We start from the raw sequence: 13,811 nt of genomic DNA on the forward strand, positions 1-13,811 counted from the left end.
TACACTAGAAGTAAGGCATGGCTCCTGCCCTCAGGGGAGATAAACAGCCAAGCTGGGAAGATGAGCTGCTTGTCCTTGAAAAGGGTTTGAGAGATCAGGGTCAGAAAAGAAAAGGATCAGTGCAGACGAGAGACTGGCATTATCTGAGAAGGCTGCTGGGAGGAGGCGGGGCAGCAAAAAAGAGCCTTGAATTGGGGAAAGGCTTGGGGAATCTGCAAGTCTGAGAATGTAAAGATAATAGGCCTGCGAGGAACAGTGAAGAGCTGGGAACGGCTGGCTGGACTTGCCTTCTGATGGTTTTGAAAACCAGAGTCAGAAATTTGGACTCGATTTCACAAATAATGGAGGGTTCTTCAAGTAAAGTAAAAATTGGAGAATTGTTCCTGCTTGTGTGGGGCCTTATAAAGTATTTAACGTGCATTTCTAACATTAATCCCTGTCGTTACCATTCAGGATTATTGTATCTGCGTTAAGATGACAAAACCGAGGTTTGGGGAGCTGGGGCGCTGGCCCCGGTGGCCCAGGGAGTGCTGGGAGAGCCCGCACAGGGAGGTGTCCAAGGGTGGGCGGGCACTCTGGGGCCCGCATGCTGAGGTCTGAGACCCAGCTCTGCCCCTCCCCAGCGGTGTGGCCTTGGGCACGTCGCTTAACCTCTCTGGGCTTCAGTTTTCTCATCTGAAACAAGGTGAAAATGCCCTCACAGGGTGGTTATGAGAATCAATGACTTAATATTTGCAAAATGAAACATATTTGTTAAACAAAACAAAACATGAAAAAGATATAATTTGAAACCAGTTCTGACTGACTTTAAACCCATGTCTGGTCTACTCCATCACTGGGGCTCACCGGCTCAATAGAGAAGCAATGAATCATCTGGCAGAAAGAGTGATTTGAGCGTTTGGGCAGAGAGAAGACTGGGGTCCAGAAGGCTGCTATGGTGACTTGGGATTAAGGAAGCGAGTCCTCATAATGAGGGCCAAGGAGAGAGGATGCAGCCAAGAGGCCCGGCCCTTATGTTCAACCCCAGACTTCCCACAGGCTGGGAATCCAGCCTGATCTTTTAGAAAGCCATGATTATTAATACATCCTTCTTTTATCATCAGCAGATTCTTAGTTTAATAATATTTTTATTCTCTAAGGAAAAAGCAGACGGCAACATGGGTAAAGGAAAAAAGAACTGTCTCTTCATGGATTCTGAAGGGAGAGGACCTTGACGGGCTTGATTATGAGAGGGGAAACCCGAGGCCAGCGGGCTCGCAGGCTTGCACGGGGTGGGCGGGGTTGGGGGACGCTGCGCAGTCGCACAGGGTCAAGCTCGGGAGTGTCCCATACTTGGTTTCGTGCTCTGCTGGCTCTTGAGATTATGAATAACTTCTGAACAAGAGACCCAACACTTTCATTTTGCACTGGGTCTCACCGATGACGCCCCCAGTCCTGGGTCTATGACACCGGTGACTCAGTTAACTTGCTAAAAATTCCTCTTGCCTATGACAGGCCTGTTTCTAGCAGGACCACTGCTTTCTGAGCGTCCTGCCCCCTCTCGTTTTTTTCTGGCCGAGTGTCTCTCATTGTACTGTCCTTTCACGGGTGCGGTCTCACACTGATGAAAGTGCGAATGTTTTTCCCTCTAAACACCCTATATTTCCATTTTGCACACTTTTTAGCTAATTCAGAATGGGTGTGTGTGTGTTTAAGAGAAATAAAAGCACTGGGTTTGCAAGCCGGGGTGGTAGCGGCGGGGGTGCGGTGCGCCTGTCCCCAGCACGGCCTGCTGGAACCTCCCCGGAGGGGAGCTGCGGAGAGTGGGCAAAAGATGTTGCAATGTGAGAAGAGCGATTTGGCTTTTGTAGGGCAGGTAGAACAATGGCGTTGTGGGAAAGAAATTCTGTACTTTTAAAAGCTCTCCATTTACCTCTGTCATCTAAGCTGTGACCACGAGAAGAACTTCCGGTGAGCCCAGGTTTCATTCATCAGCAGAACAGCCTTGACAGAAAATGGAAAAGAAGAAAGAAGAATTGTCTGCACTGAAGAACATAAAGAAACAGAAACATTTTGAGGGGAAGGGAACCGGGCAAAGTTGACACAGCAAGTTAGAGCAGGGCAGGGTGCGATGAAAAGCTGATTCATGGCGTGAGGAGATTTCGATTGCATTCTGTGGCTTCACTGCAAATGAAATTGTTCCAAAGCCTTTGAGGATTTCTATTAAATGGCACCCAGATAAATTTTCACAGTTATTCATAGCAAAACTCTTTAAATAGTAAGTGAGAAAGGTCACATCATGACAGCATTGTACAAGCAAAAACGCCCCCGACGCCCATGCACTGACTTCTATCAAGCGTTTGTCAGGCACCGAGGAGGAGCTCGTGGGCAACCCTCACAGCTGCCTTTGAAGCCCGGAGCATTTGGAAGCCTGAGATGTTGGGCCACATATCTGTCTTCTGTTTACATCTGACCCACAAACCATGGGGCTACTTAGAATGCAAATGAATGAGCCCTAGGGACAACAGTGTCTTTGATTGATGTATTTGGTCTTTCTGACCTGAAAACGCATCAATTATTGAAGGGCTGTGTGGGCACTGGCGTGACTTAGGACGTCCAGACTGCATGTCGGGCTCAAAGCTCAGGGCTTACATTGTTCTTCTTCTTCTATTTTTTTTTTTTTTTTTTATAAAAGCACTCAGCACATTGCCCATTGATTCCCTGGGCTGACAAAATCCCAGTAGTGCCAAGTGGTGCAGAGGCCCTGAGCCCTGAGCCCAGAGGAGAGGCAGGCTGGGCTGCTGGGCTGGCTGGCTTGCTTTCTCAAGCGTGGAAGTGTGGATCCAGCCACCTCTCTCCTTGAGCTCTGGGACTAGTCACACGGCCACAGACTCAGAAAGCACTGCTCTGCATCTGCTAAAAGCTGCTGAATCACAGTAGAGAGCTTGCCTGTGACTTAACTTCTGGCATAGTTTTGTTTTGTTTTGTTTTATCCTCATAATCTTAATGTTATTGAATCCCATTCATGATTGTTATAAACAATCGAACCAAGTAAAGTTCATAAAAATAAATTTTAAAGATTGATTTGGTAAATAGGTACACAGATCTATGAATTAATGCTTAAATAAGACAGTTTTTTTTTTAATTGAAGTCTAGTCAGTTTACAGTATCATGTCAGTCCCTGGTGTACAGCATCATGTTTCAGTCATACATACATATGCGTGTATTTGTTTTCATATTTTTCATTATAGGTTACTACAAGATATTGAATATAGTTCCCTGTGCTACACAGTAGAAACTTGTTGTTTTTCTATTTTATATATAGTAGTTAGTATCTGGAAATCTCAAACTCCCAATTTATCCCTTCTCACCTCCTTTCCCTCCTGGTAACCATAAGTTTGTTTTTTATGTCTGTGAGTCTGTTTCTGTTTTGTAAATAAGTTCATTTGTGTCAGTGTTTTTTTGTTTTTTTGTTTTGTTTTTTTTTTTTTTAGATTCCACTTTTGAGTGATATCATATGGTATTTTTCTTTCTCTTTCTGGCTTACTTCACTTTGAATGACATTCTCCAGGGCTTTCCATGTTGCTGCAAATGGCGTTATGTTGTCATTTTATGGCTGAGTAGTATTCCATTGTATAAATATACCACCTCTTCTTTATCCAGTCATCTGTTGATAGACATTTAGGTTGTTTCCATGTCTTGGCTATCGTAAATAGTGCTGCTATGAACACTCGGGTGCAGGTGTCTTTTCGAATTAGAGTTCCCTCTGGATATATGCCCAGGAGTAGGATTGCTGGATCATTTGGTAAGTCTACTTTTAGTCTTTTGAGGAATCTCCATACTGTTTTCCACAACGGCCACACCAAACTACATTCCCACCAACAGTGTAGGAAGGTTCCCTTTTCTCCACAGCCTCTCCAGCATTTATGGTTTGTGGACTTTTGAATGATGGCCATTCTGAATGGTGTGAGGTGATACCTCATTGTAGTTTTGATTTGCATTTCTCTGATAATTAGTGACACTGAGCATTTTTTCATGTGCCTATTGGCCATTTGTATGTCCTTTAAGTCTTTCACCTCCTTGGTCAGACTTATTTCTAAGTCTTTTATTTTTGGGGGTGCTATTTTAAAGGGGATTGTTTCTTTACTTTCTTTTTCTGTTGATTCATCATTAGTGTAAAGAAATGCAACTGATTTTTGAACGTTAATCTTGTAACCTGCTACCTTGCTGAATTCTTCAATCAGCTCTAGGAGTTTTTGTGCGGGCCTTTTAGGGTTTTCTATATATAGTAACATGTCATCTGCATATAGTGACACTTTTACCTCTTCTTTTCCAATTTGGATCCCTTTTATTTCTCTCTCTTGCCTGATTGCTGTGGCTAGGACTTCCAAGACTATGTTGAATAGGAGTGGTGACAGTGGGCAGCCTTGTCTTGTCCCAGATTTTAGTGGGAAGCTTTTGAGTTTTTCACCGTTGAGTACTATGCTGGCTGTAGGTTTGTCATATATAGCTTTTATTATGTTGAGATATGTTCCCTCTATACCCACTTTGGTGAGAGTTTTTATCATAAATGGGTGTTGAATTTTATCAAATGCTTTTTCTGCATCTATTGAGATGATCATGTGGGTTTTGTCCTTTCTCTTGTTGATGTGATGTCTTACATTGATTGATTTGCATATGTTGGACCACCCTTGTGTCCCTGGGATGAACCCCACTTGGTCATGATGTATAATCTTTTTTATGTGTTGTTGGATTTTGTTTAATATTTTGGTGAGGATTTTTGCATCTATGTTCATCAACGATTTTGGCTTGTAATTTTCTTTTTTTGTAGTGTCTTTGTCTGATTTTGGTATCAGGGTGATGGTGGCTTCATAGAATGAGTTCAGGAGTGTTCCCTCCTCTTCAAGCTTTTGGAAGCATTTGAGAGGGATCAGTATGAGTTCTTCTTTGTATGTTTGGTAGAATTCCCCAGTGAAGCCATCTGGTCCTGGAGCTTAAATAAGACAAATCAAGAATTCTTTAGTTTTATTTTTGGTTATCCCTAGAACTGGTAGATTAAAAACTGTTGTGTTGCTTTTTATAAACATAGCATTTCTTATATTGCAAATGTCTTATTTTTTTCTGTAAGTAGTAATGACATCAAAACTTCCCCAAATCTGTCACCTACATTGGACAAAAATGGTCCTAAGACCTCTTTGGTCAAAAATGCACAATTGTATGGCTTTTGTACAAATTGTGCTATAATTAGAATTACACTAAAGTAAATCTGTGAATTAAATTTTGGATGAAGAAATTTCCTCCATGGTTTTGTAAGCTGAACAAATAATTTTTACCTACAGCAAGCAGTTTATTTTTTAAACCAGGCTACCACATTTGTAGATCTTACCTGGTCTTCATAAAATTATGAAAATCAAGAACAATTAATATGAAAATATTTCCTTTTCACTTTTTAGAGACCAGCAGTCTGGATGGAAGAACTTGATGAGTCTTTTCGTATGGCACGGTGAACGCTGGCAAGAGTTTGCGGTGGGGAGCGGGGCAGCAGGGGTGAAATACGGGTTATCACCTATTGTTCCCAGGGTTAAAGAAAAGAACTTTTCACTCTGAGCTATTATGTAACAAATTATTTTTTCAACATTCTCATTCATAATATTTTCTGCAATGTAACTTCTGTATTTAAAAGGTTTAAGCTAATGCCCACACATGCCTACTTAAAAATACATTGCCATTTATTACATTTCCTTTCCCCAGACCTCTGGTAAACTTAAGAGGCCTCATTATTACCATATGGAAATAAAGAGACTCCCAAATGGAAAAGGACTGTTTTGAATGCTGACTAATGTCCATAGCAGGAGGAAATAATTAACTCATTAACTCATTCATTCATTCATGTCACAAACATTTATTAAACACTGCGCAAAACTCTGGCTCTAATCCTCCAGGAGCTCACAATCAAGTGGTGCAGAAAGCCATGCATAAAACGAATGCTAATGCAGAGCTGTGAATGCCAGGAGGGCTGGAGACACAGTGCATGGGGAACAGAGCGGGGGTGGCTACTAGCCTGCTCTGGGCAGGGAGACCTAGCAAAAGTTACACTAGCGCGGGACCCAGAGGGGTGAGGAGAATTGTGTTGGCTGCAAAAGGTGGAAAAGGGAACAGGAGATTCAAAGGCATAGATGTAGACAAACGCATCACCTTTTTTGGTGGAGGTGAGACACCTGGTGTAACTAAATTCCGACTCGAGTATTAAAGGGAGGCTGGCGAGGATGAGGCTGGTAAGGAGGCTGCAGTCAGGTCACGCGGGCCCCGGTCGTCGTGCTAAGGAGACTGAGGCATTGCGGGTCTGAGCGGGGTAGTAATACGATCAAACCTATATTTAGAAAAATCTCCTTGGTGCCTTGAATAATGGGCTAGGGTAGGGAGAAACCGGAGGTGGGAAAACAATTGGGAAGTCAAAGCAGGAGCTGGAGCAGCTGGAACTAGGGGTGCGGAAGCCCCCGTGAGAAAAGGAGGTGAGGAGCTGGAGGACCTATTACTAGCTGTCTTCGCAAGGTGAGAAAAGTGGAGGAGTCAAATCCTTCCAGAATCCCGCATGTTTATATTATACGGGATGTTCGCATATATTGAACTAAAGCTTCGTATAAGAAAGAAAATCTTGGCGTGAAAAGCATTTACTAAGCTCATAGCCCTGTCTGTGCGTGGAATTCCAAAGTACCTATGAGAAGCATGGATATTTTTACTTCTTCACATTCACTGAAGGCTTTTTGTAGATAAATGACTTGCTTTAAATAAATGGATTTACTTCCAACAGAAACATCAATAAATGCCCTAATTAATGAATGTACTAACAGTTCCTCCATATCATGACATTAGCTGGTGTCCATTCTTGAGTCTGAACCTGTATGAGCACATGAATTCTGCACAGACTATGGGAACCTGTAATATGCGAATTTACTGCAAAACTGGGATTATTGTTAGGTGGAAGGTCAGTATAATTTGGATGTCAGTCATGTCTTACACACAGCAACGCTTGGAAAGCATTCAAGTAGAGAATTGTAATTGAGTTATTACTTACATTTCATTCTTTCTCAATTTTGTTACTTAAAAGGGCTTACTTATTTGATATTAAAAGAGGCTATCCTAAAACCTCTAAGTCTACTATGGTCGCCTTACTAAATGATTTCTATAACGTATTCATTATGTCATTACACCAATATCCAAGCGCCCGCCCGTGCCAGGTACTGGAACCCTGCATGGACAAGGCAGATGGGCAGTGACCCTTATAAAAGTCGAGGGGATTTGGAAAAACACTGCCTAGAAATGTATTCTCAGTCTCACCTGAAGTCATAGCCACACAGCTCTCCAAAGAGCTGGTGCCATAATCATTCATTCACTCCTCTGACTGGGCACTTTCTCTGTGCTGAGCACACAGTGGTAACTAACACAGACAAGGTTTCTGCCCTCACGAAGCTTACTGTGTCCTGGGGAGTATTTGCAGTGCAATGCTTTGAGCACTACGGTGGGGTTAACTAGAGACCAGAAGTTTCCAGGATGCAGTGGGCACTTGAGATTTCCGTGCATGATGTATAGGAAGGAAGGAGAGAGAGAGAGAGTGGGAGAGAGAGAGAGAGAGAGGAGAGATGCTTATCCTAATTTTACCTAAATATAACCACATTCTTTCAGAAATCTGTGCAAAAAACAATAAAGAATGAAATAGGAAGAGGGGAAAGGTGTGAAGGCCGCACCTCCCCTGTGAAGCCTTTGCGGTATCCTCCAAACAGAAGTGAGTCCTCTGTAGTTGCAGCTCTCGGTTCTGGACCATCCCCTCCAGCTTGCGGGCATATTCTTTCTTGACTAAAATTAAAGAAAATCTCACATGATACCAAGTTTTTTCCTATTCCTACTTTTAACTAAATCCAGAAAGAATCTTTAATGTTTGTTCTTCCTAAATACTCTTCCAAAAAAGACTTAGCAGAATGCTGTGTAAAGTCCGAAAAAAAAGATGAGGACCATACCTTTTTTGAGCTTCATTTTCTGTGATTCTTTATGCTCCTTTCCCCACCTTTGCCTGCCCTGTAACCAGCCTCACCCCGTGGTATGCTAGGAGGATGCTGGGTACATACAAGTCACAGGGTAATTTACCCTTCTGACCTTCCTTGATCTCTTATAAATCTCTCCACTGCTGGGAGGCCGAGGTTTTGTTCTTCCCTCAGCAACAAAGGGCCCTTGCTTTGTGAGCTCCCTCACACAGCAGCAGAAAGGAAACAGTGACAACTGTGTGTGAGGCTGGCTGGGGGAGGGGTGACTATGACCTTGGCCCTTTTGAGAACGTGGGGAAGAGGAACACTTAGCCCTTTCCCAGTGGTAGCAGCCCTCATCACGCCAGAAGCAACGCTGGCGACAAATTGGAATGCAGTTGTGAGTGTAAAATGTGGAAGCTGGACCAGCCGATCTCAAAGGCCCCTTCCGGCGCTCACGTTCCAGGATTCTAAATATGTCTCAAGGGTAGTAACTCGAAGAGAAAACTGAACAGGGTGATGAATTAGTCTTACATGGAAGAAGCATCCTGGTGGATACGGCCACTCACAAATCACAGCTAAGGACAGCCTCTCCTGAACGCAGAGGTCCGACAGCGAAGGTTCAGTCTGAGTTGTGTTACACAGACACAGGCAGGCCGACCGGCACGCTGGCTACGTGGGGGCTTCTGACCTCCAGGAGAAGGCGAGCAGACAGGAGCAGAGCTCCAGTGTTTGGCTTCTGTAAGTCTGAGAACCTGTACCCTCTGTAATCACACGGCTGCTCCCAAGACTCCTAATAGTTAAGGGAGGAGGCGGTTCTAAAAACATTTTCTGAAGTTCAGTGATCTTACTTGGTCACCGGACGCCTGCTTTTCTCTGGGAGCCTGCCTTTGGTACTGTCACACTTCTTCTCCTCGTCTTCCGTGCTTAGCCTGAGCTTGGTGGCTCCCGTTGGTCCTTTCATTTCTCTTTCTGTAGTCATTTCAATGTGCAAGGGTGGGTCCTCTTACAACTTGGTCTGTTCTTGTCCATACCTGACTGGGAAGCAAATATCTTGAGCGACTCAGTGTGTTTTATTCCTTTGATCCGATACAGGCACAGGCCCACGTGAACACAAGTAACAATGACAACAGTGCAACAGCACTTAATCTGCATCGGCGTGCAGTGCTCCGTGGGTGTGAATCCAGGCCGTGTCCGCACCCATCCTGAGTGGCTGTGTGACTGTGTGTGTGTGTGTGTGTTTGTGTGTGTCTCTGTGCATGGCTGGGTGTTTCCCCCTGTGTTGGCTTGTATTTTGAGCAGTTCACGGTGTCCTGTTTCACTTTTAGTTTGAGGTCCTGAGAACAGAAAAGGGAGATCGCCGTCGCTGGCCGGCTTCTCCCCTCTGGCGCCGTGGCAGTCAGCCCTGGCCCGGCAGCCTTTCATGCCCAGGAACTACCCGGGCGGCGCGCAGGCCTGGAGCGGCCGCGGCCCGGTGCTCCTCCCAGCGCCGGTCCGCGCAGGGCCCAGCGGCTTCAGCGGGCGCAGAGCCCACGTTGTGCCTACTTTCGTCCCGCTTAGGGAGATGCAGGACCGAGGGAGACACTCATCTCAGAGGAGCCCCGGAGGGCAGAGGGAGCGCGCGGCCCCCGGGGACGACCCCGCAGGGCGCCGCACAGCGCCCTCCTGGAACCGCACCCCACAGTGTTTCTTTTTCCAGCAAGAGCTTTCGGCGACCTGCACAGTGCCCTTGCCCAGGTCTTCCCAAGCACTTTAAAAAGCACTTGTATCAACACAACGCTTACAAAAGTCCACATCTAGATAAGGTCTGAAATCCCGTGAACAGAATAGTTAAACCAGCTCTGAACAGTCACCAGGAAAGTGACAGTAAACTCAACATTATTTCGTGAGACAGTAATAATCCCTTATCTGCTCAGGCAGCAGTGAGAGCTCTGGAAGCTGGATTCGACTATCTAATTTACTCTGACAACCTGAGCACAGAGACGCCCTCCTCCTCCTGCGAAGGGTAGCACGAAACCATCGTTGTTGTTTGTTGTAAAGAGTTTCTTGTATGATTCCGAGTACGCCTCCCCCAGCCCATCCCCGGGCCTAAGCATGAATGACTCTGGGGATAAGGCAGGCTTCACATAGGCCCCTGCTCCCCAAAGTCATCTGTGCAGTATAAACTAAGCAGGTTGCAAGATTGGGTCTGTCTTCGTTTGGGTGTGAATGTCTTGGGAGCTACTGTGTGTGTGAGCATGTTTTTATTCTGAAAAGCTTCTCATTCAGTGGCTACTAAACTTTGTTGATAAGTCACACTGGAAAGGGAAGCTGGCAGGGAAGTGGTAGCATCTTGCTGGCAGCGTTGTGACATTTACTTTTCCCTCGCAGTACCCAGAAAAATCCCAAGATTAAATTTGGTTTGCCTTTTCTTTCTTCTGACACCCTGTGCTGGCTGTTCATTGCAGAGACTTCTCATGAGCACGGTGGACGTGGGAACTGGGCTGCCAACAGATGAAATAAAAATACTTCCATCATTCTTCCTACCACCTCCAAACACTCGATGAAAATACTTGCAGGCCAGGGCTCAGATCTACACAGTACGGACACAGGACATAGTATGTCAACTGGTGGGCTTTCCTTTCCATCTTAAATGCAGCCAGAACAGACAGGCACGGTGGAGTCTGAAAATTTTGGTTACTTCCGAAGAGAGTAAATACATATTTTAGTTTTTAACAACAAAAGAGCAGAAATGTGCTCAACGTTGTCTTGCTAATTTCAAAGCATTGTAGAGAAATGTTTGTTTGTGCTTGCTAATGTGCAGGAATAGACAGAAACGCAGCGTGCACGGAACTGGTTCCACAGGAGTCATTAAAAGGCTTGCTGAGAATATGTGCTAAGAATAAGACACAATTCTTCGTGCCCGTTTTCTAGCAAAGCTTATTATGGGAAGTGATTGCAAAGTCATCAGAGACGCTGTGTTCATGCCTCCTGGAGGAGGGTGGTTGAATGGCAAGCGTCTTCCTCTGCACTCTCCATCTTTCACGACAGCTCCTTTGGCTGGCTTGGCAGGGAGACACACTTGGCAAGCAGGGAAGATGAGAGGGAGCAGAAGCAGGGTGGAGGAGACCAGTCTAACAGGCTATTGAGCAACATCTTGACTGCACAGTTGCAATCACCCGGGACCTAATAGCACATCCTGTTTAGTTTCCAGAAGGGCTTTTCCTTTGCAACATGATGTGGTGGAAAAGGGTCCTAGAGTCAGAAGACATATATTTCAACCTTGGTTCTGCCACTTCCTCTGTGATCTTCAGCAAGTTCATCTCCTTGAGTCTCCGTTTCCTCAGTTGGAAAATGGGCATAATGATAGCACCTACTTCACGGTGATGCAAGGATTAAAGGCACTCAGCCCTCACGGAAGTGCCAGTGCCTCCTACAGTGTCTGGCACCCAGTTGTTGATTCATAACGTTGAAAAGAATCTCAGTATCAAGAATGAGAAAGTAGCCAGTGTTATGCTGAGTGTGCTAAGCCATGAGCTCCACTTGAATATATTTCGGTCATTCCCCGAGCTGAGCCATTGACTCTCCAGCCAGACTCTTCTTAGCTTACAACAGCGATTTCCGGCTGAGCCTTAGCGTTTTGCATACGCACTCTCCTTTCTATACTCTTCCTGACCACGGGCAGGAGGACCCACATTTAGAGCAGTGGTTCCCAAGTGCAGGGGCTCAATACAGTTGCCCGGGAACCACAGATGCCCAGGCCCTACCTGCAGAGATTCCTATTCAATTTGTCGAGGATGGGTCCCCAGGCGCTTTGGGCATTATCATTTTTAAGCGATCCCGAGGTAATTCTAGTATGAGGCCGAAGTCAAGCACTGCTCATTCCAGGTTCCCTTGCTCACCCTCCCCCTTCCACCTGTCCCAGGAAGAGTGACTGTGAGTTGCTTGACCCAAACACTGCTTATTTCTCCTTACCCCAGGGCTTTGTACAGTGCCTGGCACACAGTAAGTGCTCAGTAAATATCTCTTGAGTAAATGAATGAATGAATGAACAAACCACCAGTGGTTCCTGCTTGCACGGTTGCTTGCTGATGTGAGTGAGTGATAAAGTAAAATGAGCGCCGACGTAGGGGACAGAGAACCTGGGCTTTGGTTCTGATTCAGGCACAAGCTTGGTGAGTTTTCATGATTAAATCACGTCTCCCCCTGAGCCTCAGTTTCCCCACGTGTAAAATGAGAGCAATAGACTAAATGAAGCCTCAGGGCCTTTCAAGTTCTAACATTGTTATTCTATGAGTCTGTGAAAACCCATGGCACTAATGGCTGTATTTCTGCCACCCTCATAAAATGGCATGTACACAGGGAAAGGGAGTTTAATGAATCTTGTAAAAAGCACTTTCTGGAACTAGAGAAGCCATTTTCATAATGGAGAGGATTTAATGGACTTAGCTGGTAAAGAGGCAATTTAGTAGCTTCTGTCCATTTGGAGCTGCCGACCGCGCTAAGCGGAAAGAAGGGAGAGGCAGAGACGAGGCCTGGGGCGTCCACCTTCTTTCAGAGACATGTGTCCTCCGGAGTCAGATGGACTGGATCCAGGCTGACCGCTTACTGGCTGGGTGGCTTGGATACGTTCTTCGGGGTTTTGACCAGAGGAAATAAAATCACATGTGTGAAGCACTTAGAAACACACCTGGCAAGTAGAAAGGACACAATAAATGTTAACGACGACATAACACAACCAGAATAAAACCCCATGAGTCCAGTACTATTCGTCTCCACATTCCAGTTGCAGAAATGGAAGCTCAGGGAAGCCAAATAAATTTGCCCAAGATGATGCAGCTGGGAAATCACAATTCTGGGATTCCCAGCGAGCACACATGACTGGAAGTCAGTGGGCTGGCCCTCCTCCTCACTGCTTTGTTGGGATTCCTGAGATGGCTAGATCTTCTTGCAAACTCCCGGCTGCCACTCATGCTTTGCTCACTCCTGTAGTCAACGCCGGGGTTTCGTTCACTGCAGCAGCCTGACCTGCATCCTTGAGAGTGTGGTTTGGCCACTGATCCTCAGCTCTTCCCCATGGCCCCTTTTCAAGTGTCCTTTAGAGTGAAAGGGTGACTGTGTTGCTGCTTTTATAGATGTAGCAGGATTCAGACATACAGCCTTTAACGAAGTGAAAACCTCTGCACAGGCACAACTGTTTCTTTACGCATCAAGCCATAAAGACTTTTGCAAAGGAAAAGCTGGTCTTGGAAACCTTAACTCTATAACCTCCACAGCACTCAGCCCACAGTGGGTGCTCAGTAAATTTGGGACAGGGCCTGAGCAATGTGCTCTGGAAGCTTCCCAGGTGATACTACTATGCTCCCCTGGTTGAGACACACCACATTCTCACTCAAACCCCTCATTGTATCGTTGGGGAAACTGAGCCAAAGAGGAGTAGAAGACATTTACTCAAGGTGGCAGCACAACGACTCAAATCTAGGTCACCTGACTTCAACCCCAGATCTCTTTTCCTTGCTGCCAGGCCGAGGCGGACCTAGGGCTTTGGGAATGCATGCATTATCCTTCTTGGGTAGGCTACGGCCAGCATCCTAGCTGGGTCGTCTTCATGAAATGCTTTGCTGTCTAGTGGCCCTCTGCTCTCTTTTGAGATACCATTTTAGGATAATGAGAAAAGCGCTCTCATGAACAGGCAGTATATTATGGTGGTTAAAAATGTGGAATCTGGAGTGATACCAGCTGGTTTTAAATCCTGGCCTCATCACTTTCTAGCTGTACGATGTTGGGCAAATTTCTTAGTTTCTCTGACCTTCAGTCTCCCCATATGGAAAATGG

This window comes from Camelus bactrianus, chromosome X, assembly GCF_048773025.1.
Source record: "Camelus bactrianus isolate YW-2024 breed Bactrian camel chromosome X, ASM4877302v1, whole genome shotgun sequence".
Lineage (NCBI taxonomy): Eukaryota > Metazoa > Chordata > Mammalia > Artiodactyla > Camelidae > Camelus > Camelus bactrianus.